The following is a 22,066-nucleotide window of genomic DNA, read 5'->3' as shown; positions in this document are numbered from 1 at the left end:
TCCACAGTTTTTCTTGCTTTACATATATTAAGTATATAATGCTCACAACCACCCTATGAAGTAAAGTACCATTATTATACTCATTTTATAGGTGGGTAAGTAAAGCAAAGAGATTAGTGACTTGCCCAAAGTCACACAGTAAATAGCAAAGCCAGGATTCAAACCCAAACATTTTAGTTTCAAAGCCCAGTTCTTACCTGGCTATACTAAACTGTCTACTTAGAGAGAGCAAACATTAACTGATTAAAAGACTCGTGAATAGTTAGAAACCCACGCACAAGCAGCATAGGACCAGGAGACAGGAAACCTCTTGCCACTTCATAGCTGGGATCCTAGACCACTTGTGTCACTGGGCTTATTATCTCAGCTATAAAACCAGAGCTCTTACAACTCTTAGTAATTTTTTAGTTCCTGAGTACAAAATAATGAACAGATCAGCCACTATAATCTCAAAACTATCACACTTTCTGTATAATTTGTCCCATGCTGCTTTGCATTCCTGTTCAACTTTTAATGTATATTGCTGTCTCAACCAAACACCTCAAAGCCAGAGAACCATCTTCTACTTATCTCCTTGGGCATCCAGTATAATAGTTTACATAGAGTGTGTTCTTAGCAGTACTTAAAGTAAATAATTTACTTTAAATGTGACACAAAACAGAGCTATCTCATTAAGGTGGAAAGATTGATTTGAAGTATCCTAGATGAATTTTGAACTAGGTGTGGAAGATGCTATGGGTAAATAGTCAAAGAGAGTGGGAAAAGAAAGTGCCATTTACTATTGTTACAATAGTGATCATATGACCGATGGAACAGACTCTTTGAGGCAATAAGATGCCAAATTATAAACAAGACCTAAAGCTATGTCAGGCAAGGGTTAAGTCACACATCCCTACACTTGAAGAGTAAACCATCTTCTAACTGCCACAAGGTTTTTCTTTTTCTCTGGTAGCTAAATAGACACTGGCCTGGAGATAAGCAATATTGAAACAATTGTAGCTCACTGACCACTAGATGCTGACTAACTGTATCCCCCCAACCCCTGTTCCACAAACCATAACTATTTCTTTGATTGGACAAGAGACTGATTTCAGTAACATCCTAGTAAGAGACTACCAACCACAGACTGGTTCTGGCTGGTTTTCAGAGGCTGTGCACTGAGTGACTTCATGTCCTTTGCTTCACCTAATTGTAATGCATTTAAATGTTAAATCTCCACCCCAAAGAGAACATAGGACATATGTAACATGCATGTTTGCTCACTATGCATGCATGTGCTGCCCCCCGCTTTGTGAATAATCAAAGCTCCTGTAACTTAAGTGTGTATTCTTAGCCAACTCATTTGGCATAAATTTGTGTTCCACTTTTTCCTCCCTCTAAATACCTGCTTTCAGTCTCTGCCAGAGTCTACACTTTCCAGCCTGTCAGGATCACCAGCCTGCAGGCTGCAACCCTTTATAAAAAGTAAAGCTCCCCTCTCCAAATTTATAAACCTTGGGATTCTTCAGTTAACACTATGTATCTTCCATATGCCAGTTACGGAATTTAAAATATATATATATATATTGTTTTATTGTTTTATTTTTATTTTATTTATTTATTTATTTATTTTTTGAGACAGAGTCTCACTCTGTAGCTCAAGTTGTAGTGCAGTGGCGTGATCTCGTCTCACTGCAACCTCTGCCTCCCAGGCTCCAGCGATTCTTGTGCCTCAGCCTCCCGAGTAGCTGGGACTACAGGTGTGTGCCACCATGCCTGGCTAATTTTTTGTATTTTAGTAGAGACAGGGTTTCACCATGTTGCCCAGGGTGGTCTCGAACTCCTGAGCTCAGGCCATCCACCCACCTTGGCCTCCCAAAATGCTGGGATTACAGGCATGAGCCACCACGCCCAGCCACTTTTTAAAAAAAATAATTATATAAAAAATAGAGATGGGGTCTTGCTTTGTTGCCCAGGCTGACCTCAAACTCCTGGACTCAGGTGATCCTCCCACCTCAGCCTCCCAAAGTGCTGAGATTACAGATGTGAGCCACCGTGCCTGACTGATATTATTTTATTTAATCTTCATGGTTGCCTACAAAGTAGACAGTATTATCTATTTTATCAAAGAAAATACTGTTACACTATTATTCCCAATTTTATAGATGAACAATGAAGATTTTGTTAGTAGCAGATGAACATGTGTGGTTTGTTAAGTTTGAAGGAAATGATTTGACCTGTGGTACACCTAAATCATGTTACCATAAACCCAGTGTGCTGTATCTTTGAGGAAATCAAAGGAAAGGGGACCACCATTAATTAAAATCCTTAACTGAGTCAAGCACTATGTTGGGTATTTAATCATACCATTTAACCCTCACAATACATCTATGAAGTGTGCATTACTTTTATTGGTGTGGAAACAGAGGCTGAGCAGGATTACAGTCTGTCAATTATTTCTACAAAACATCTTAAAAAGGGCAGAGCCAAGACTGACCTCAAAACCCACATCATTTTCATTACACCATATAGGCTTTCTATGTTGCCGTCTTTTAGCGAAGTGGAACTTGTAAGAAATGCAAATTTTGGGGCCCCATCCAGACCTACTGAGTAAGAGGGAGGGGCAGAGGCAGCAGTTTCTGTTCACAAACCTTTCAGGTAATTCTAATACACATTCAAGTTTGAGAACCACTGTTTAGCAGAAGCGAACTTGTAAGAACCATGTCCTTTTTTAAAAAATGACAGTTCTTGCCCAGGCTTGCTGGCTCATGCCCGTAATCCCAACACTTTGGGAGGCCGAGGCAGGTGGATCACTTGAGGTCAGGACTTCAAGACCAGCCTGGCCAACATGGTGAAACCCCGTCTCTATTAAAAATACAAAAATTAGCCGGGCATGGTGGCATGCACCTGTAATACCAGCTCGGGAGGCTGAGGCATGAGAATCACTTTAACCCAGGAGGCGGAGCTTGCAGTGAGCCGAGAGTGCACCACTGCACTCCATCTGGGGAGACAGAGTAAGACTCAGTCTCAAAAAAAAAAAAAAAGACGTTTCTTGATTTTTTTAATTTTTAATTTTCTTTCTTTCTTTTTTTTTTTTTTTTTTGAGATGGAGTTTTGCTCTGTTACCCAGGCTAGAGTGCAATGGCACAATCTTGGCTCATCGCAACCTCCGCCTCCCAGGTTCAAGCGATTCTCCTGCCTCAGCCTTCCTGAGTAGCTGGGATTACAGGCATGTGCCACCACGCCTAGCTAATTTTGCATTTTTAGTAGAGATGGGGTTTCTCCATGTTGGTCAGGCTGGTCTCGAGCTCTCAACCTCAGGTGATCTGCCCACCTCAGCCTCCCAAAGTGCTGGGATTACAGGTGTGAGCCACCGCGCCCAGCCTAATTTTCTCTTTTAAACTGAGCCTTGTCTTCTTATTTTCCAGTTGATTTTGGTTTTGGATTTTGTTTAAGAAAGTAATTATGTGCTCATTGAAGAAAGTAGATAGAAGAAAATAAAAATCAGCTATAATTCTACCACTCAGCGATAATTGCTCTTGACATTTTGATCAATTTCCTTTTAGCATGTTTCCATATATAAGTACATTTTTTACTATATTAGATCACATTATATATTTATATTTTATTTTTTTCATTCCATAGTTTCCTATTTCATTGTATATTCTCTAAAAATATTCTTTTAGTGGCTGCTTAGTAATCAGTGCTTTACTGTCAAATGTTTTATTTTTAAATGTTACTTTTTATATATGATTGGAATGAATATTCTCTTGTATTCTCTTGTGTGCTTCTTTGATTTTCTTTCTTTTTTTTTCTTTTTTTTTTTTTTTAAGACAGTGTCTCGCCCTACCGCCCAGGCTGGAGTGCAGTGGCACAACCTCAGCTCACTGCAGCCTCGACCTCCTGGGCTCAAGCAATCCTCTCACCTTAGCCTTCTGAGTAGCTGGAACTACAGGCTCACACCACCACGTCTGGCTTTTTATTTTTTTATTTTTTTATTTTTGTAGAGACAGGGTTTCACCATGTTGCCCAGGCTGGTCTTGGACTCCTGAACTCAAGCAATCCACCCGCATCAGCCTCCCAAACTGCTGGGATTAAAGGTGTGAGCCACTGTGCCTGGCCTGATTTTTTTTTTTTTTTTTTTTTTTTGAGACGGAGTCTCACTCTGTCTTCCATGCTGGAGTGTAATGGCACAATTTCGGCTCACTGCAGCCACCACCTCCCGGGTTCAAGAGATTCTCCCGCCTCAGCCTCTTGAATAGCTGGGATTACAAGCACCCGCCATCATGCCCAGCTAATTTTTGTATTTTTTGTAGACATAGGGTTTCACCATGTTGGCCAGGCTGGTCTTGAACTCCTGACCTCAGGTGATCCACTCACCTCAGCCTCCCAAAGTGCTGGGATTACAGGCATGAGCCACCGCGCTTGGCCCCATGATTTTCTTTCTAAGGCTACGTTGTTATAAATGGAATAATTAGGTCAAAAGGTATGAATGTTTTTACAGCTAGAGAGCCAAAGTACCCTCCAGGAGATTGATATTGATTTGTTCTCCACTCACTGATCCAGTAAACAAATATTTATTAAGCACCATGTGCCAGACTTTAGAAAGTTTATTACAATAAACAAAATAGTTACACTCCTTGCCTTCAAGGAGCTTTTGGTGGTTTTTGTATCCTTTTTTTTTTTTCTTTGAGACAGGGTCTTGCTCTGTCACCCAGGCTGGAGTGCAGTGGCATGATCATAACCTGAGGCTTTCAAGGGATCCACCCACCTCAGCTTCCTGTATAACTGGTGCACAGCACCACAGCCAGCTAATTATTTCTTAATTTTTTGTAGAGACAGGGTGTTGCTATGTTGCCTAGTCTGATCTTGAACTCCTGGCCTCAAGCAATCCTCCTCCCTCGGCCTCCCAAAGTGTTGGGATTACAGGCATAGCCACTGTGCCCAGCTAGAGCTTTTGATCTTAAAAGAAGGCATTAAATCCTAAGTATTTCCATACCCTTGCCAGCACTGAGTTTGTGCAGTTTAAAAAGAAATCCATTTCATTTTGTTAGGTAGGAATGGTGTTTTTTGTTGTCATTGTTTAAATTAGTGAGGCTGAACAATTTTTCTTGTTCATTTATTTATTCATCAGTTGTTTATTAAGAATCTGTTATATACCAAAACAATGCTAGGCACTGGAAATATGATAAAGAAGATGGACATGTGTTTTCCTTCACAGAGTTTATAATGTAGTAATTATTGGTTGTGTATATTTCTTCATTTCTAAATTGTATCCTCTTCCATTTTTCCATTGGAGCATTTATTTTTAAGAATTGATTTGAGAGTGCTCCTTTATTCAATCAGTATGTAATGAACTACCATGTACTAAACAATATGGTGCAAAACAAACAGATGAGGAAAAGAACAGGTGAGGATGTTAGCCAGGCATGGTTCCATGTGCCTAGAGTCCTACCCACTTGGGAGAATGAGGCGAGAGGATTGCTTCAGCCCAGGAACTTGAGGTTGCAGTAAACTATGATCACACCACTGCACTCCACCCTAGGGGACAGAGCAAGACGTATTTTTGTTTTCTTAGAGATTTTCATTACCTTGTCTAGTTTCTTTTGATTCTTACTTGCCTTACTGCCAGCTCTTCCTTTTTACCTCAATCTGTATACTTCATATATTACCTGTTTTTTAGTATCCATTTGTCTTGTTGTTGTTGTTGTTGTTGTTGAGACGGAGTCTCGCTCTGTCGCCCAGGCTGGAGTGCAGTGGCGCAATCTCGGCTCACTGCAAGCTCCGCCTCCCGGGTTCACGCCATTCTCCTGCCTCAGCCTCCGGAGTAGCTGGGACTACAGGCTCCCACCACCACGCCCAGCTAATTTTTTTATTTTTAGTAGAGACAGCGTTTCACCATGTTAGCCAAGATGGTCTCAATCTCCTGACGTCGTGATCCCCCCATCTCGGCCTCCCAAAGTGGTGGGATTACAGGCGTGAGCCACCGCGCCCTGCTTTTTTTTTTTTTGGGGGGGCGGGGGGAGACAGAGTCTCACTCTGTTGACCAGGCTGGAGTGCAGTGGCGTGATCTCAGCTCATTCCAGCCTCAACTTCCTGGGTTCAAGCAATCCTGCCTCAGCCTCCAAAAGTGCTGGGATTACAGGCGTAAACCCCCATATTCTCGGCCTTTTTATTGAATTTTTATTGCAAACATAAAGTAGTTTTGTTTTTTGTTTTTTAGATGGAGTCTCACTCTATCACCCAGGCTAGAGGGCAGTGGCACAATCTCAGCTCACTGCAACCTCTGCCTCCCAGGTTCAACAGATTCTCCTGCCTCAGCCTCCCAAGAAGCCGGGACTACAGGCCTATGCCCAGCTAATTTTCTGTATTTTTAGTAGAGACAGGGTTTTGCCATGTTGGCAAGCCTGGCCTCGAACTCCTGACCTCAAATGATCCACTCGCCTCAGACTCTCAAAGTGCTGGGATTACAGGCGTGAGCTACCACGCCCAGCCTCTTCCTCATCTTGAGTGCTGTGTTTTCTTTTTATATGCTGTAGAATCTTCTCATAAACCTATGAGATGGTTGTAATTTTTTTCTGTTTACTCATCCTTAGATGAGCAGTGTTGCTATGAGTCAATCTTTTTCTTTTAAAGACTTTTAATAGGTTGTTGGGAGAAGCTTAGGGATCTCTAGTCAGATGACTTCTTAAATTAGAACTTAGACTTTTCATTTTGAAAACCGGTTGTGCTGACTGGAATGGGCACATTAAAGAATTGAACTAAGGCTGGGCGCGGTGGCTCATACCTGTAATCCCAGCACTTTGGGAGGCTGAGGCAGGCAGATCACGTGAGGTCAGGCTTTCGAGACCAGTCTGGCCAACAAAGCGAAAACCCGTCTCTACTAAAAATACAAAAATTAGTCAGGCATGGTGGCAGGTGCCTGTAATCCCAGCTACTCAGGAGGCTGAGGCAGGAGAATCAGTTGAACCCAGGATGCGGAGGTTGTAGTGAACCCAGACAGCGCCACTGCACCCCAGCCTGGGCGATAGAGCGAGATTTCGTCCCCCGCAAAAAGGAAAGAATTGAACTAAGATGTCTTTGTTATACTTGACATAAAATATAGAGTGGGGTTCCTGAAATGTTCAGGGAATATTCCTGGCCTATCCTTAGTGAGACATGTATTCTTAAGATCTTTCTCCCTTAGTTCACAGCCTCTTAGTTGGATGCCCCTGTGTCACAGAACACATTTTGGCTATGGGGTGTGATCTGTGTCTGAGGAACAACAAGAAGCTACACGTCATCCACACAGGAGCCAAATCTGGAACTCTGGTCTCAGTTCTTCAGGACTATTTGAGCGAATAATCACTCAACACTGGAGTAAAGGATGTCCTGCTAGAAGTCTTATTCTGACTCCTAAAACCACGCTACCGAAAGTGCTGATCCACAAACCAGTGCCAGTGCTTGAACTTTGTTACTGGTCCACAGTTAGGTAAGTACAGAAATGGAGAATAAATGTGAAGTATGCGTAAATGATATATGATTTACAGTCCAATTGAGATGCTTTAGGAGTGAAAGTGGGGACAATGAAAATTATGCTAGGACAAAAATCATTAACTGGACTGTCCAGGTAAACTGGAACATATAGTCACCTCATCCTTAGATTTCACTAGCAGTAGAGTCCTGGGGACACAGGAACCAAATGCCCTCCTGCATTTCTCCATTCCTGAGAGGAAAATACCCGAATTCCTGAATCCCAGCCTCCATACACTTCTTAGGATAGCCTAGCAATTACCCCTGGGCCCCTTGTGACACCATTTCCTAAACCAGCCCTGGAAACTCACTTATGATTGGACACTATGTCTTGCCCTCTTGCCTAAGCTGAGAACTCTTAAAAATGACTGTCTTTCCCCTAGAGGGTATTTTGGAGGGCCAGGCACCAGTCCTTAGCCATGCCTCCTTGTGAAGTTTTAAAATATGATGCTTGGTTCCATATGAAATTTAAAGTAGTTTTTTCTAATTCTGTGAAGAAAGTCAATGGAAGCTTGATGGGGATAACATTGAATCTATACATTACTTTGGGCAGTATGACCATTTTCACAATATTGATTCTTTCTATCTATGAGCATGGAATGTTTTTCCATTTGTTTGTGTCCTCTCTTATTTCCTTGAGCAATGGTTTGTAGTTCTCCTTGAAGAGGTCCTTCACATCCCTTATAAGTTGTATACCCAGGTATTTTATTCTCTTAGTAGCAATTGTGAATGGGAGTTCACTCATGATTTGGCTCTCTGTTTGTCTATTATTGGTGTATAGGAATGCTTGTGATTTTTGCACATTGATTTTGTATCCCGAGACTTTGCTGAAGTTGCTTATCAGCTTAAGGAGATTTTGGGCTGAGACAATGGGGTTTTCTAAATATACAATCATGCCGTCTGCAAACAGAGACAATTTGACTTCCTCTCTTTCTATTTGTATACTCTTTATTTCTTTCTATTGCCTGATTGCCCTGGCCAGAACTTCCAATACTATGTTGAATAGGAGCGGTGAGAGAGGGCATCCTTGTCTTGTGCTGGTTTTCAAAGGGAATGCTTCCAGCTTTTCCCCATTCAATATGACATTGGGTGTGGGTTTGTCATAAATGGCTCTTATTATTTTGAGATACGTTCCGTCAATACCTAGTTTATTGAGAGTTTTTAGCATGAAGGGGTGTTGAAATTTATTGAAGGCCCTTTCTGCATGTATTGAGATAATCATGTAGTTTTTGTCATTGGTTCTGTTTATGTGATGGATTATGTTTATTGACTTGCATATGTTGAACCAGCCTTGCATCCCAGGGATGAAGCTGACTTGATCATGGCAGATAAGCTTTTTGATATGCTGCTGGATTCGGTTTGCCAGTATTTTATTGAGGAATTTTGGATAGCCAAGACAATCCTAAGCAAAAAGAACAAAGCTGGAGGCATCACACTACCTGGCTTCAAACTATACTACAAGGCTACAGTAACCAAAACAGCATAGTACTGGTACCAAAACAGATATATAGACCAATGGAACAGAACAGAGGCCTCAGAAATAACACCACACATCTACAACCATCTGATCTTTGACAAACCTGACAAAAACAAGCAATGGGGAAAGGATTCCCTATTTAATAAATGGCGATGGGAAAACTGGCTAGCCATATGCAAAAAACAGAAACTGGACCCCTTCCTTACACCTTATACAAAAATGAACTCAAGATGGATTAAAGACTTAAATGTAAGACCTAAAACCATAAAAACCCTAGAAGAAAACCTACGCAATACCATTCAGGACAGAGGCCTGGGTAAAGACTTCATGACTATAACACCAAAAGCAATGGCAACAAAAGCCAAAATTGACAAATGGGATCTAATTAAACTAAAGAGTTTCTGCACAGCAAAAGAAACTGTCATCAGAGTGAACAGGCAACCTAGAGAATGGGAGAAAATTTTTGCAATCTATCCATCTGACCAAGGGCTAATACCCAGAATCTGCAAGGAACTCAAACAAATTTACAAGAAAAAAACAGACAACCCCATCAAAAAGTGAGCAAAGGATATGAACAGATACTTCTCAAAAGAAGACATTTATGCAGCCAAAAAACATATGAAAAAAAGCTCATCATCACTGGTCATTAGAGAAATGTAAATCAAAACCACAATGAGATACCATCTCATGCCAGTTAGAATGGCGATCATTAAAAAGTCAGGAAACAACAGATGCAGGAGAGGATGTGGAGAAAGAGCAACGGTTTTACACTGTTGGTGGGAGTGTTAATTAGTTCTACCATTGTGGAAGACTGTGGCGATTCCAAAAGGATCTAGAACCAGAAATACCATTTGACCCAGCAATCCCATTACTGAGTATATACCCAAAGGATTGTAAATCATTCCACTTTAAAGACACATGCACACATATGTTTATTGCGGCACTGTTCACAATAGCAAAGACTTGGAACCAATCCAAATGCCCATCAGTGATAGACTAGATAAAGAAAATGTGGCACATATACACCGTGGAATACTGTGCAGTCATAAAAAAGATGAGTTCATGTCCTTTGCAGGAACATGGATGAAGCTGGAAACCATCATTCTCAAAACTAACACAGGAACAGAAAACCAAACACCACATGTTCTCACTCGTAAGTGGGAGCTGAACAATGAGAACACATGGACACAGGGAGGGGAACATCACACACTGGGGCCTGTCAGTGGGTAGGGAGCTAAGGGAGGGATAGCGTTAGAAGAAATACCTAATGTAGATGATGGGTTGATGGGTCCAGCAAACCACCATGGCATGTGTATACCTATGTAACAAACCTGCACGTTATGCATATGTATCCCAGCACTTAAAGTATAATTAAAATATATATATGTAGATATATATATATGTAGATATATATATATATATATATATGATACTTGGTCATAACCGCTGAATTACTGAATACAGTATTGACCCCAGTTCATTAGAAACTTCAGAGTTTAGTGCTTCTCTGCACATATTTTCCAAATACAGTAGTTCCTTTTTTTTTTTTTTTTGAGATGGAGTCTCGCTCTATCCCCCAGGATGGAGTTTAGCGGCCTGATTTCTGCTCACTGCAACCTCCACCTCCTGGGTTCAAGCTGTTCTCCCTAAGCCTCCTGAGTAACTGAGACTACAGGCATGCGCCACCACACCCAGCTAATTTTTGTATTTTTAGTAGAGATGGGGTTTCACCATGTTGGCCAGGCTGGTCTTGTACTCCTGACCACAGGTGATCTGCCTGCCTCAGTCTCCTCAAGTGCTGAGATTACAGGTGTGAGCCACTGGGCCTGCTCATTAGTTCTTGCTGGTGTAACACGAGGGCAGAGATTAGGCCACAGTAGAAATCTACAGCCTTTCAGCTGGAAACAACTGTGAAATATCATACACTGTGAACTATTATAGTGGCTTTACAATGTTTTTACTGATATAATCACTATATTCATTTTTTTTTTTTTTTTTGAGGTGGAGTCTCTCTGTCACCCAGGCTGGAGTACAGTGGCGCAATCTCGGCACACTGCAACCTCCACCTCCTGGGTTCAAGCAATTCTCCTGCCTCAGCCTCCCGAGTAGCTGGCATTACAGGCACCCGCCACCATGCCCAGCTAATTTTTGTATTTTTAGTAGAAACGGAGTTTCACTGTTTTGGCCAGGCTGGTCTCAAACTCCTGACCTTGTGATCCACCCACCTCGACCTCCCAAAGTGCTGGGATTTACAAGCATGAGCCACCGTGCCCAGCACACTACATTAATTTTTAACACTTTGTACTCACTCATATATTTTAAAGTTGACATATAGATATTTTCATCACAACTCTAAATAATTACAAAGGATATAATTTCTGGCATCTTATAAATACTGATATTATAAAATAAAACTTACATTACTATTTATAATGTACGCAATGGAGACTAAATACCACATATTCGATGGACTATATTCACCATCATCCTACTTATTCTCCAACAGTTAGAAATTTCACATTATTGCTTTTTCTTCTAGAACATATATTTTTGCCTCCCCAAATATTTTATTCTAAAGTAATAATTTTATGCTGGGAATTCATTTATTGATTTTATATTATAATTCTCTACAACAAAATATGGATATACATGTAAATTTAAGCTTTTAACTTCCTGTGAGTATAAGTCTCTAAGTGTTAAAATTTTTCTTCTGGATTGATTTATGCTACTTAGTAACTTTATACAATTGATTAGAACAGTATATGTATAATACAAATTTTGATAAACACAAAAAATAAAAATATATTGGAAATGCATTTATTCACAAGATGAATGGGGATTTAAAAATTTTTGTTCACTAATTCTATCAATTCCATGCCTATTTAAAAATTTTTTATAGATATAAGCATTGGGGAAACTTGTTCAATATATAAGTGGATGAGGCTTGAAGAAGTTCCCTTTAATACTATTACTTTTTTCTTTGCACTCCTGAAATATAAGCAAAAATACTCAAAGGTTTTATTCTCAAAAATTATTCTTAATAATGTATCAACTTTAACTTGAACGATCCTCTTTAAATTCTATCAAAAGCAAAAAAAAATAGGCGGGGCACAGTGGCACACACCTGTAATCCCAGCACTTTGAAAGGCTGAGGCAGGAGGATCACTTGAGCCTGGGAGTTAGAGACCAGCCTGGCCAACATGGCAAAACCCTGTCTCTATTAAAAATACAAAAAAATTAGCTTGGCGTGGTGGCACACTCCCGTAATCCCAGCTACTTGGGAGGCTGAGGCAGGAGAATTGCTTGAGCCTGGGAGGCAGAGGCTGCAGTGAGCTGAGATCACCCCACTGCACTCCAGCCTCAGTGACAGAGCAAGGTTCTGTCTCAAAAAAAAAAAAAAAAAAAAGCAAACAATAGAAGCCGCTCCTTGCAGACATTTATTCCCCAGCTGTTGAGGCTGTTCATACCCTCACCTTCTAGGAAAGATATCAAAACAGTTTCACCAAGATTTAACAAATGACTGCTATTATTTCTCTTAGAGGTACCTTGTTTAACCCAGTATTCTCAGGGAGAGTTCAGAAAATAGAAATAATGTTCATTTCAAAGCACCTTTTCAATACAATATTTCTTGGTAAAATGCTGTTCTTATAATGTGATTTAAATTTATTTTTATTTATTTATTCATTTGTTTACTTTTTTTTGAGACTGAGTCTCGCTCTGTCGCCCAGGCTGGAGTGCAGTGGCACCATCTCAGCTCACTGCAACCTCCGCCTCCCTGGTTCAAGCGATTCTCCTGCCTCAGCCTCCTGAGTAGCTGGGATTACAGGTGCGCAGCACCACACCTGGCTAATTTTTTTGTAATTTTAGTAGAGACGGGGTTTCACCATGTTGGTCAGGCTGGTCTCGAACTCCTGACCTCATGATCCACCCGCCTTAGACTCCCAAAGTGCTGGGATTACAGGCGTGAGCCACTATGCCTGGCCACTTTAAATTTATTTTTGTCAAACCTGAGGAGATGCAGGTTTTGCTCATTTAATTTATGAAAATGTATCTAGTTAGTAAAGTCAGTCCTATTTGTGAAACAAACGAGGTAAATCAGAGTTACTTTGTGAAAAAAAGTCTAACTTCTTTTTTGTCTAAGTTCATTTTCAATACAAATATGTGTTCATATATGTTTCAAGAAAGATTGTAAACCATTGGGAAATAAATTAGAGATAGCATTTAGAAACATTAGTAAAGACAAGACGAAAGTTAGACTGCTCTAGTGTAATTGGCTTCTCCACTTTATGTTATAAACCAAGATGAAAAGAATATGCTATTTATTACTTATTTTGAAACAATGCACTAAAATGTGTCACTAAAGTTACAAGTAAGTAATTAAGTGAGCAGTATGATAAAAGGCATTGTATGCTTCTCTTATTTATTTGTTTATTATCTTTTCTTTTAGAGAGAAGGTCTCATTCTGTTGCCTAGGCTGGAGTGCAGTGGTGTGATCAATAGCTCACTGCAACCTTGAACTTCTGGGCTCAAGTGATGCTTTTGTTACTATGTATGGCATGTGTCAAATACAAGTATTTGGCTTTCAGAATAGTTAAGTAAGAATCATGTATAAAAATCAACAATAGAGCAGGGCATGGTGGCTCACGCCTGTAATCCTAGCTCTTTGGGAGGCTGTGGCAGGAGGATTGCTTGAGGCCAGGAGCTCGAGACCAGTCTGGGCAACATGATGAGACTTTAAATGTAGAGCTTTCGTGCTTGCAAGAAAGAAATGTGAGTTTGCAGGTGACAGAAAGGAAGCAGGTCTTGAAATCAGAGGGAAAAGATTCCAGCTACCATTGCAATTGCTGGTGGCAGTGGGGGCTGGGGAGAAAATGTCATAAGTCAAGAACTTGGATTTTAAGGCATACCTAGGAATGAAGCACCTAGTCCTGGGCCTGGTACAGACAGATAATCCTGTGTGAAGCTGGAACTCTCAAAGAGTGGCACCCTCAGTGAAAGGACACATAGCAAAAAATCTACTCACCAGCCCAGAGAGGTGACAAGAAAATACATATTTTCTTGTCTATCTGTGTGTATGCATGTATGCACGTATGTATGTATGTATGTATTTCTTGTCTGTATATATGCAGAAGAAAGAGTTAGAAAAAAGAATTTCTGCAGCATCATTAAACACCCAGACCTGCTTTTCACATTGCTTTTGACTTTGCTTAATACTCTCCTTGTGGTCAAGAAACACTTAAATTAAGAAGTTAACATAAAAATTGATTCTGGGCCAATGGTAAACCCTAGAGGCACTTACAGGAGCAAACGTAAAATCACTCTGGATACTCCTTCAACCAAGGTCACATGAAGGTCTCATGGACTAAAACAAATCAATGTAAAAAAGAGTTCATAGAAAAACAGCGTAAAACACTAGAAAAAAATCACCCATAAGCTCAGTTAAGAGAACAAAACAAGAGCACTGGAGCCTTAAAATCCTGAAATATTAGACTAACATTCTAAAAGGTGATGTAAAATAAGTATTGTTTAAAATAATTACAAATGAAATAAGAAATCAAAACCCTATAATTAGGAAAAAGAGTGTATGAAGAAACAACAGGTAAATCTAGAGAACTACCAAAGGGAAATTTTAGAAATGAAAGACATAATCAACAAAATTTAAAGCAAATAGTTAAATAGCAGATAAGACACAATTAAAGAGAAAGAACCAATTAACTAGAAGTTAAAGCTGAGGCTATTTGCCAGAAGGGAGGGAGGGGGGAGAGAGAGAGAGAGAGAGAGAGAGAGAGAGAGAGAGAGAGAGAGAGAGAGAGAGAGAATATGAGTGAAAAGTTGAGATATGGAAGATAGGAACATACTCAAAATAGAAGGGAGAGATAAGAGAGATAATAGAAGGGAGGGGGAAAATGACAATGGCTGAGAATGTCCAGGACTGAAAAAAGATGTAACTCTTCAGATTCCAGAAGCATAAGTCCTAAAAGTATAGAGAAAAGCAAATCCACATATAGCTACATTTACTGACAAAGACATACAGACGGACTTAAGAACTCAAAGAGAGGAAATATAGATTACTCACAAGAAAACAGCAATTAGACAGAAGACTTCTCATGACAACAATACAGGCCAGAAACAAAGGATTAATATCTTCAAAGTGGGTAGGAAAATATAAAAATAAATCTAGAATTCTGTACCCAGTTAAGCATACTTGAAGCATAAGATGAAATAAAGGAAGCTTCAGACAAAAAAAAAAAAAAAAAAAAGCTGAGAAAATTTAAACTCATAGACCTTTCCTAAAGGAGCTACTAAAATTTGTATTTCAGAAAGAAGAAAATCAAGCTCAGGAAGAAATGCAATGCAAGAAACTATTATTAAATGAAAAAGAGTAATTAGGCACAGTGGCTCATTCCTGTAATCTCAGCACTTTGGGAGGCTGAGGAAGGAGGATTGCTTGAGCCCAGGAGTTCAAGACCACCCTGTGCAAGATGACGAGACCCCAGATCTACCAAAAAAAAAAAATGCAGTGAGCTATGATTACAGTGAGCTATGATCTTGTCACTGCACTCCAGCCTGGGTGACAGAGTAAGTCCCGATCTCAAAATTTTTTTTAAATCTCACAAGGACAAGGGAAGAAGAGAGAAAAAATAATAAGAGTTTGGAACCTGGAAAGCACGTGGACAGGTGATAACTGACTTAGCAGACCTGAGAAAGCTGACTTTCAAACCAGTAGTAGGGAAAACCAAGAAGCAACATGACAGTAGGATTTCTCGGGATAAGAGAGTTTTTTTTGCACTGGATACGTCTGAAAGTGGGTGTGTAGGTGAGACTAAACCCAGGACGATTTCTTGTAAGTCTGTACAAGAAGCAGTCAGCATCCCCAACACTGCACAGCGGCCACTGTCCCTCTTCCACGGGGATGGATGATTGGAAGCATGTTCTCTGAAGAATCATGCAGTGGCTCTCTGGAATGGGGACACCAGATGTAGTCGAGGTGTTCTGGCTATCTAAGGTTGCCTAAAAAACCACCCCAACACTTGAAGGTTACATAAAACAGTGACCATTATATCTCATGATTTTGTGGGTCTGAATTTGAACTGAGCAATTCTTCTGTTCCACCTGGCATCAAGAAAGGTCACTTGGTGTTATCCAGCCGGCAGATGGACCAGTCTGGAGAACTCACATATTGGGTACCATGATAAGAAGAGCTGGAAGGTTGGTCTCAACTGGCACTGTAAACTAGAGCATCTACACATGCCCCTTCACATGGCAGGCTCAGGGTCAGATTTCCTTCATGGAGGCTCAGGGTTTCCAGAAAGGATACTCCAAGACATCCAGGCAGAAGTTACAAGCCTTCCTATGCATGCTTGGAAGCTGTTGAACATTATTTCTGTTGCATTCTATAAATCATGCCAGTCACTAGGGCCAGTCTAGATTTAAGGCAAGGGGATTAGGCTCCATCCCTGAGTGGGGAGGGGTGGGAGGGTGCAAAGAATTTGCAGCCATCTTTCATCAAGGCCATGAAATTAACACAAGACTAGGGCTACTGTACTGAAATTGAAGAGCCATATGAAACTTAAGATGATGTCTACTGAGCTGCCTGGTATTCTTCCTGCTTGGCTCCTAGAACTCTGGCAGCCAGGTTCAAACTCACCAGGATGGAGAATTTGGAATACTTTTCTTTGGGGAATCTAAGAGGAAAGACCTGAAGAGATGTAATCATTTATGCAATGAAACTGGAACAACCTGTTGGTAAACTCACCCTTGTCAAGCCCCACCCACTTACACACGCACTCAGGGCTTCCAGGCAGCTTTGTAGACCTCACTCTTAGGGTTGCGAGATAAAATATAGGACACTTAGTTAAATTTGATTTTCAGTTAAACAGTAAATAATTTTTTACTAAAATATAAAATACTCATGTACTATAAGTATGTCCTAAATACTGCATGAGACATACATGTACTAAAAATTGTTTGTTGTTTATCTAAAATTCAAATTTAACCAGATGTCCTGGTTTTTCTTTTTCTTTTTTTTTTTGAGATGGAGTCTCGCTCTGTCACCCAGGCTGGAGTGCAGTCGCATGATCTCCACTCACTGCAAGCTCCGCCTCCCAGGTTCACGCCATTCTCCTGCCTCAGCCTCTTGAGTAGCTGGGACTACAGGCGCCCACCACCACGCCCAGCTATTTTTTTTGTATTTTTAGTAGAGACGGGGTTTCACCATGTTAGCCAGGATGGTCTCGATCTCCTGACCTCATGATCCTCCCGTCTCGGCCTCCCAAAGTGCTGGGATTACAGGCGTGAGCCAATGCACCTGGCCTTTTTTTTTTTTTTTTTTTTTTTTTTGCTAAATATAGCACACTTACATAAGAGCAGAGCCAAAGGTCATCACAATATAAGGGAAGGATCTGACAATAAAGATAGAATCCAAAACACGCTAACAGAGAAAATGAAACGAGGAAGAAAAAGACTATGGGGAGAAGAAAACTTTGAGAAATCTACTATTGAGCTTCTCTGAGAAAGATCAGAAATGCTGGGCATGGTGACACAAGACTGTAGTCCCTGCTTCTCCACAGGCTAAGGTAGGAGGATTGCTTGAGCCCAGTTTGAGGTTGTAGTGTGCTATTATCATGCCTGTGAACAGCCACTGCACTCTAGCCTGGGTGACATAGAGAGACCCTGTGTCAATAAAAAAAGAATACTCTAAAAAATGAACACTCAGAGAACCAAATGGAGTTCTTTTAAATTAAAAATCTGATAGCAAAAATGAAAAACTCAGTAGAATGTTAAGAAGATAAAGTTAGAAATTATCCTAGAATGCATAGGCAAAAGGCAAAGAGAAGGGAAAGAAATAAGAAAGGTTAAGATTAGAAAGCCAGCCCTGGACATCTGGGAAACAGGGGAAGAAATGAATTAAATAATTCAATTATATATTTTGAGAACTAAAGAGCATGAATTTCCACATTGAAAGTGCTGAGTACAGTGCAATGGACAAAACCAGAACCACACCAAGGCACGTTGTGATATAGAAGACTGAGGACATAGAGAAGATCTTACAAGTGCCTAGGAGGAAATGAAGTTTCACTTAAAGAATCCAGAATGAGAATGGCATCTGATTTCTCAGTAGCAACACATGAAACTGAAAGACAATGGAATAATGTCTTTAAAATCTGAGGGAAAATAACTTCCAACATAGATTCTCATACCCATCCAAATGTAGTAGTAAAGCGTGGGGGTAAATGTATTTCAGACACATACAATTTGAAAATATTTATCTTCCATGTACCTTTTTTCAAGAAGCTTTCAGATGGTGAAAGCTTTTCCACCAAAATAAGGACATAAATCAAGAAAGCTTTTGTGTGTGTGTGTTTTTAAATGAATAGCAAAATGAACAACTAAAAATTGAATGGTGGGGAAGGGTAATAAGCTAACACTATAGTTACAGCTTTCTAAAGTACTTTCTAGAGTACACCTAACATTTACTTACTATGTGCACTTACTATGTGCCAGTCATTATTCTAGGTGATTCACATCAATGGTATCAATCAGTTAATCTTCACAACAGCTATATCAGTTACATTCTTGCATAGAATAGGTGTCAGTAAGTATTACTATTGACGGTATACAACTGTTATTAATTCAACAAGTCACATTAAACTTCCTGCAGCAGACTGTATTTTTCAAAATTGGCAGCAACAGTATGTTCAATCCCATGTGCTCTTCCAAAAACCCTACCCCCTACCTCAATCAAGAGATGGCATCTATGTCCTTTCCCCTTGAACCCAGGTAGGCTTCTTGGATGGGTTTCTGTGACTGCACCTCTAAAGTAATGCTATGTTGGCCATGCACAGTGGCTCATGCCTGTAATCCCAGCACTTTGGGAGGCTGAGGCAGGCAGATCACTTGAGGTCAGGAGTTCGAGACCAGCCCGGCCAACACGGCAAAACCCCGTGTCTACTAAAAATACAAAAATTAGCTGAGTGTCATGGTATGCACCTGTAATCCCAGCTACTCAGGAGGCTGAGGCAGGAGAATCACTTGACCCTGGGAGGTGGAGGTTGCAATGAGCTGAGATCGCGCCACTGCATTCTAGCCTGGGTGACAGAGCAAAACTCTGTTTCAAAATAAACAAAAATAAATAAAGTACTGCTATGTGACTTTCAAAACCGCATCTTGAAAGGTAGTACAGCTTCCATCTAGCTCTCTCGCTCGTAATATGTGCCTTTGGAGCATATAAGTACATGAAACCACCGTGCGGCAGAGATCACGTGAACAGACCACGTTAAAATAGAGTCCGAGGAACCTTGGCTGTTGAAGCCCGCAGCGGTTTGAGTTTTCCCTGTCCCAGTGCCAGACATGTGAATGATTCTGAGGCCCTCAAGATGACTCCAGCATTATCCCTGTCTCATGGCAGCCAGGCAACACACTCTGAGTGGTACCACCTAGCTGAGTCCAGTCACTCACCAGAATCATGAGAGATAACAACAATAAATGATTGTTTCAATCATCTGCCTGGGCGACAGAGTGAGACTCCACCCCGGAATTGTGGGTGTTATTTTTTTGGAGCAATAAACAAGCAGAACATTTCCAGATAAAAGTGAGTTTTAGCCTAGACTTCTGAATCTCCTATCCCTATACTCATTTAAATAGCCCAAGGCATGTAAAGAGGGGAATTTTTATCCTTAGTGGCAAGTCTCCTTTCTGATACTGTAGCTGAATCCAAAGCTTGTAGACACAAGTGATAAAAAAACAGATTAATTAGATTTCATCAAAATTAAGAACTCTTCAAAACACACTTAAGAAAACAAAAAGACAACCCACAGAATGGGGGAAAGCATGTGCAAGCATATGTCTGATAAGGTACTTGTACTCAGAATAGATAAAGAACTCTTACAACTCAGCAATAAAAAGCAACAAATAACCTAATTTAAAATGCACAAGGGCCAGGCATGGTGGCTCACACCTATAATCCCAGCACTTTGGGAGCCTGAGGCAGGCGGATCACAATGTCAGGAGTTCAAGACCAGCCTGGGCAATATGGTGAAACCCTGTCTCTACAAAAAATACAAAAAAATAGCGGGGCGTGGTGGTGGGCACCTGTGGTCTCAGCTACTTGGGAGGCTGAGGCAGGAGAATCACTTGAACCTGGGAGGCAGAGGTTGCAGTGAGCCAAGATCACACCATTGCACTCCAGTGTGGGCTGAATAGGTATTTCTGCAAAGAAGGTACACACATGGCCAATAAACACATGAAAAGGTGCTAAATATCATTGATTATTAGGGAAATGCATACCAAAACCACAATGAGATACTACTTTACAGCCATTGGGGTAGCTGTAATTGAAAAAACAGACAATAACAAGTGTTGACAAAGATGTGGAGAAGCTGGAACTTTCATACAATGCTGGTAGAAATGTAAAATGTGCAACTGGTGGAAAACAGTTTGCCAGTTTCTCAAAAGGTTAAACAGTATCACCATATGACACAGGAATTCCAGTCATAGTGATATACCCAAGAGGAATAAAAGCATATGTATGCAAAAAAACTTATACACAAATGTTCATAGCAGCATTATTCATAGTAGCCGAAAAGTGGAAACAACCAAAATGTCCAGTAACTGATGAATGGATAAACAAAATATGGAATATTCATACAATGCAATATTATTCTACAATGAAAAAGAATTAAGTACTGATACATACTACAACATGGATGAATCTTTAAAGCATTATGCTAAGTGAAAGAAGCCAGTAACAAAGGACCACATATAATATAAAATAACAGGCTGGGTGTGGTGGCTCATGCCTGTAATCCCAGCACTTTGGGAAGCCAAGGTGGGAGGATCACTTGAGGCCAGGAGTTTGAGACCAGCCTGGCCAACATGGCAAAATCCTGCCTCTACTAAAAATACAAAAATTAGCTAAGCGTGTTGGTGCACACCTGTAGTTCCAGCTACTCAGGAGGCTGAGGCACAAGAATCACTTGAACCTGGGAGGTGGAAGTTGCAGTGAGCTGAGATCACATCACTGCACTTCAGCCTGGCCGATAGAGTGAGACTCCATCTCAAAATAAAATAAAATAATAAAATAAAATGAAATAAAATAAAATAGTAAAATAAGCAACTCTATGGAGATAGAAATTAGATTAGTGGTTGCCTAAAGCTGAGGAGGCAGAGAGGGTGGGAAGGAAATGAAAGAGACTGCTAATGGGTACAGCATTTCTTTTTGAAGTGATACAAGTGTTCCAAAATTGATTGTGGTGATGGTTGCACAACTCTGTGAATATACAAAAAACTATTGAATTGTACACTTCACACAGGTAAACTGGCACGTGAATACCTCGACAAAGCTATTGAAAAAAAGAAAGAGATCCTTTTGTAGTTCATGGGCATAATGATTGGTATTCACGCACATGTGTGAGATGTGCCACACTCAAACCTTGTTATGACCTCGGCACATTACCCATCTGACCTGAAAAAAAAAAAAGGAAAGAAAAATAAAAGTCCCATAAAAGTGTTATAGACTGATTTAGTCCAATGTACAAAATACTCTGGCCTATCTGTAGAGAACTGGACAGGATATCCTGTGATGTGATGTATGGGGATGCTGTGGCAACATTTATGTCAGTTCTTCTCTCTCTTTTTTGTCTCTTTTGTCCTTTTCTTCTCCTCTCCACATAGCATGTGATCTATTCTTTATTATCAGTTATCTATTGACCCAACAATGTGGATAACAAAGCACCTGAAGACTCATTTTTATTGCTCCCAAGGCCATGGCAGCTGAGCCATTCTTCCTGCTTAGATGGGACTTGCTGCTGCACCCGGAATCAGCAGTTGATCTTGGCTGGGCTCTCTTGTGTATTGGGGGTTGACTGGAATTTGTGGGACTAGGATGGTCTCTGCTTTTCTCCACGTGTCTTTGCATTCCTCCATTGGGCTAGCTGGGACAAGCCGTCATGCTGAGGCAGAGATGCACTAGTGAGCATGCAGAAATGCACAGGTGCTTTTCAAGTCCCTGCTCGTCTCATGTCTGATAACATTCCATTGGCCTAAGTATGTTACCAGAGGAATGTTCAGTAACAGGAGGAAGGGACAATAAAATTACAA

The 22,066-nt window shown here is 40.6% G+C and overlaps 1 protein-coding gene and 1 non-coding gene across 4 annotated transcripts in view; both read left to right on the top strand.

Annotated features, from left to right (window-relative positions):
- ANXA4 (annexin A4) overlaps window positions 1–22,066 on the top strand; it is a 185,743-nt gene that overhangs the window by 2,000 nt on the left and 161,677 nt on the right. For all 3 annotated transcript variants that reach the window (XM_034953318.3, XM_024927721.4, XM_063594890.1), the window contains exon 2: window positions 7,166–7,450. The gene's annotated coding sequence lies outside the window, so the exon portion shown is untranslated. The remainder of the gene's footprint in view (window positions 1–7,165; window positions 7,451–22,066) is intronic.
- LOC112439001 (small nucleolar RNA U13) lies at window positions 21,330–21,432 on the top strand. The gene has a single exon (XR_003027309.1). It is a non-coding gene; the product is annotated as a small nucleolar RNA U13 (small nucleolar RNA).

The sequence above is a fragment of the Pan paniscus genome, chromosome 12 (genome assembly GCF_029289425.2).
Source record: "Pan paniscus chromosome 12, NHGRI_mPanPan1-v2.0_pri, whole genome shotgun sequence".
In the NCBI taxonomy this organism is placed as follows: Eukaryota; Metazoa; Chordata; class Mammalia; order Primates; family Hominidae; genus Pan; species Pan paniscus.
The sequence above is the reverse complement of the archived record's forward strand: the minus strand, read 5'-3'. Positions and strand labels throughout refer to the sequence as shown.